We start from the raw sequence: 5,000 nt of genomic DNA on the forward strand, positions 1-5,000 counted from the left end.
TTAGTCATTACTGCTATGCATGTATTTAACAACTGTGTACTTGCTTAATGATGCTGTATGCAGTTTTAACACATTTTGCAGACATAAAGACAACATGACATGTTTAATGTACAATGAAACCCATTCCAGTGACACACAAACATTCGATAAGTGAAACTGCTGAGCAGAAGCAGCAGCTTGGTCATGTGGACCGTGTGGACCGTTTGGACTGAGTGGACTGTGTGTGTGTGTGTTTGAGGGAGCAGCTCCAGCCTCTCTGAGTGATCTTCTACAGGTCAGCCCCGCCTCTGCAGGACACTGCAGTAAGCTGATGTTACGTGACAAGATGCAGTGTCTTGCTTTGATTTGTTTTTGTGTGAGTGACAGAAGGATCCTTAAATAATAAGTCACGACAGTTTTACTTCCTTTAATAATGAGTTTACACTGGGTGAGAAAGCTCAGCAAGCAGAAAACAGGTTGAATTGGATGTTTGTTTTTCATACATACAAAGTGCTTGAAGGTAATGGCCAACACATAACCCTCTTCCAAAGGTCACCCCAACATCCCTACACCCAATACCCCAACACCCCCACACTCCCATACCCCCACACCCCTATAACCAACACCTCTACATCCCCAAACCCCCAAACCTCTAGACCACTACACCACACACCCCTACACCCAATACCCCAACACCCCCACACTCCAACATTCCTATAACCAACACCTCTACATTCCTTCACCACTACACCACACACCCCTACATCCCTTCACCCCACACCCTACACCCCTACATCCCAAACCCCCAAACCTCTAGACCACTACACCACACACCCCTACATCCCTATGTCCCCATACCCTACACCCCTACATCCCCAAACCTCTAGACCACTACACCACACACCCCTACATCCCTATGTCCCCATACCCTACACCCCTACACCCTTGTAGAAGGGCACAACAACTGGACCCCTCCTGGGTGCTCCACATATGATTGGCTAATGAAAACAGTCTTTTTTTTTTTTTATCTCTGGCTTAATCGCAATAGATATTTTTGCCAAATTTCCCATTACAGATGCTTGATGAGTGGTCTGGGCTCTTTTGGTTGTGCTGCTGGAGCTATCAGCTGTAGTGTAATTATCGAGCGTGCTCGAACCCTTAAACCCTCTCATGTTTCTGTTCCACGTGTTTGGTCACTGCTCTCCCATGCTAAAGAGCTTTCAGTGGGTGAAAGCCGTTTAGAGGCACAGCGAAAAACCAGGGCCTGTCACAGACTAGCGGATGTGACGATGAGGAAGGCTTTCATGGCATCAGTTTGATAGCGCTCTCTCTCTCTCTCTCTCTCTCTCTCTCTCTCTCTCTCTCTCTCTCTCTCTCTCTCTCTCTCTCTCTCTCTCAGAGACTGGCACCTCACGATGTACATATGTCTGCTTCACACAGTGTGTAACACAGTTCCACCACACAATGACGGCTCTACTACCCTACTGCCATCTTGTCGACAGTGAATGAAACTGCACACACACACACACACACACACACACACACACACACACACACACACACACACACACACACACACACACACACACACACACACACACACACACACACACACACACACAGACACTGACACACGGGTGTGCATAAACCTCCACATCCCAATATGGTCTTATTTTGATTTTGTTCCATAGCTGTAAAAGTCACTGTATATTGCAGGTTGCAGTGAAAGATTTGGTCCATTTTTCAAAGCTGCCTACATTACCCTTGCAGTAGGCATTCTGGTTAAATCACCCCTTTTTTCTGCCCGTATGCGGGGGAAACTAATCGGGACCCAGCACATTGGAATCCTTGAAAAAACTCCACAGTGGCCTTTCTGCTGTTTGCAAGGAACCATGGCGTGATTGAAGCCATACTGGCTTCGTGAGCAGGGTCCTGCTAACCTCAGTCCTGTTCAGAGTCCTGCCAACCAAGAGATGTTCAAAAAGCTCAAAGTCCAAGTCAAATCACAAGTCTTTAGGCTAGAGTCAAGGTCAAGTCACGAGTTTTGGTTAGAGTACAAGTCAAGTCTCAACTCAAAACCAGGATAAGCTTAAAGACAGGAGATGGAACATAACTACTTTATATTGCCTTAGTAGCTTCTATTGTTGGCCGTCTCCCATTATCGGCCACATGCACATATTATGTATTTTCTGTGTCTCTTATCGCCAATGCGGTTGAGAGTTTTCAAAAACATTGAATCCTCCCATCTTAGAATGAAATTAAAACTTTATTTTAAAAAACCTAAGTCTAAGTTAAGTCTAAATCGTATCACTAACAACGTCATTTTGCGTGCTCAAAACCATATAGAACTAGTTTTTGTTGCGCGATGGTTATTTGTCTCGGTATAATACGATCTGGTGACAATATTGGGGGACAAACATCTTTTCTCTAGAAATTAGCCTCAAATTAAACAAAAATATAATTATGGAAAAATTCTCTCATTAAGTCAAATGAGTCTTTAAGTCAACTGAGATATTAATTTACACACGTATCACTCATGTAAAAAATCACTGTGTCGAGTAAAATACAATTTATTTACAGTTAACTTAAAATGTTGATGGTTGTTTTGATGTTTGTTTACAAGTGGCTATTACGCTACCTGGGCTATTACGCTAGATGTAATAATGGGTAAGTATCTAACGTAAACTAAACAAACCTATCCGGGTGTGTTTTCAGGTGCTTTATGAAGTTTGTTGTGGTCGTTCCAGTGTCTTTGGTTTCTTTACAGGTTTCTTTACAGGTTTCTTTACACGTTTTGTCCTTCGGTTGAGTCCACGGATTTAAAACTCCCTATAGCCAAAGGCTCCATGTGCTGTACTCCAGCCGTAGTTATGGCAACCTCGTTTACATTTGACGCTTGCTCTCAGATTTCGGATGCTGATACGTTGTGATACGTAACGAGATAAACGAAACAAAAGTAAGGAAGTAAGGAATAATGGCAACATTATAGATTTTTTTCTATAACTCACACGCCTGGATAACGGACTGACTCTTATTGTTCACGAGTTATTTTGGACGAGTCGACAGACATATGGAGTTTTTCTGTAGTCGACATAAGTGTGACTTCAACTCGAGTCGCTCACTTGAGTGGCCATCCCCGCGCCAACTTCGGTCCTGCCCCGAGTACCAACAACCCCAGTCCTGTTCAGGGTCCTGCCAGCCCCTGCCCTGTTCAGGGTCCTGCCAAACACAGTCCTATTCCGGGTCCTGCCAATCCCAGGCCTGCTCACAGTCCTACTAATCCCAGCATTGTTCAGATGCTTGTTGCAAGACAGCTGTCTAAAGCCCCCCACCATACCGTCAGTCTGGCCAGGCAAACATCACTATCACACACTATGAGCCAGGCTTCTGCAGTAAATCATATGCACACACACACACACACACACACACACACACACACACACACACACACACACACACACACACACACACAGAGACGCTGACACGCGGGTGTGCATAAACCTCCACATCCCAATATGGTCTTATTTTGATTTTGTTCCATAGCTGTAAAAGTCACTGTATATTGCAGGTTGCAGTGAAAGATTTGGTCCATTTTTCAAAGCTGCCTACACATACACGTATATTACATGTATATCACACATATATTACTTATATACACAAATATACATATCGACACAGACACATCAGTGAGTGAAACACTCAAACTGCCGCCCAGTCACTAATAAGCATCAGAGAATGGGAAGAACGGTTATACGATGACAGGATGGATGTGTTTCTGAGCCAAGTCACCTGGCTCTTCTGAGACTGAGTGAAAAAAGAGAGAAAATGAAAAAAGAATAAAAAAGAGAAAGAGAGAGAGAGAGAGAGAGAGAGAGAGACAATGATGTGTGTAGAGGAGGTGGGCAGTAGATATTCCCTGGTATTGAAACAGAATTGTGCACACAAGCGGCCAGTGGTACTGGATTACGGGACTGGAGGACTGAGCCAGGGCTCAGCACACGAGACGCAGAGACACCACGCTCTCCATCCGGACGAGGGAAGGAGCCAATCACAGGCGAGCATCCACGTCATAAACACGCTACACATGTCCTTCATCCGGGAGGGGAAGGCAGACAGGTTTTACGGACTCGCCGGTCTGTCAGGACAGGGAGAAGGCAAAGCTGCGGGGTAGTCCTGGCGCCGCGGGATATCTGGCCTCTGAGGTTGCAGCGTTTGAGCTGGTGGCACACAGGGCCTGCTGTGAAGCGCAGCTTTAATAGGAGAAGGCAGGACGGCAGGCACGAGCCCCGGCTCACTTTACTGGCGTCATCTATCGACCGCTGCATTGGCTGGAAGTGCCGGGCGGCCTGATTTACGGCGCCTTTTATCGATGTCATCTCAGGGAGCCGTGTGACTGACATTTACAGGTAAGTCCTCCCATGTGAGAGTCCATTACACTAACACGGCACCTACCCGAGACTGGCGGCCAGGATGACCACTGCTCAACCGCACACCGTAAATCCAGACTGGCACTCCAACTGCGCGGTTACGTCCACCACTGGCTCCTGTGCCGGCCACGTTAGAATGGGCCCACCACAAGATAAACACTCTCAACCTGACAGCTCAAAAATATGAAAGCAGTGAAAGATCACAGCTGTTTTTTTTTTTATTATTAAAAAAATAAAAGGACTGAGTGGGCTTTCCTAAAAGCAAGTCAGGAATCAGAGTGTCAGTCAGGAATCAGAGTGTCAGACAGGAATCAGAGTGTCAGTCAGGAATCAGAGTGTCAGTCAGGAATCAGTGTGTCAGACAGGAATCAGAGTGTCAGTCAGGAATCAGTGTCAGTCAGGAATCAGAGTGTCAGTCAGGAATCAGAGTGTCAGTCAGGAATCAGTGTCAGTCAGGAATCAGAGTGTCAGTCAGGAATCAGAGTGTCAGACAGGAATCAGAGTGTCAGGCAGGAATCAGAGTGTCAGACACACAAATGCATATGAGCAGAAGTTAAGATGCAACTCCCTGACAGCACGTAACCCTTACACTGT

At 45.9% G+C, this 5,000-nt stretch overlaps 1 protein-coding gene across 4 annotated transcripts in view; it reads right to left on the reverse strand.

The window, feature by feature from the left end:
• Window positions 1-5,000, reverse strand: part of npas3 (neuronal PAS domain protein 3) — a 236,134-nt gene that overhangs the window by 183,833 nt on the left and 47,301 nt on the right. The gene's annotated exons all lie outside the window — the stretch shown is intronic.

This window comes from Brachyhypopomus gauderio, chromosome 17, assembly GCF_052324685.1.
Source record: "Brachyhypopomus gauderio isolate BG-103 chromosome 17, BGAUD_0.2, whole genome shotgun sequence".
NCBI classification, from domain to species: domain Eukaryota; kingdom Metazoa; phylum Chordata; class Actinopteri; order Gymnotiformes; family Hypopomidae; genus Brachyhypopomus; species Brachyhypopomus gauderio.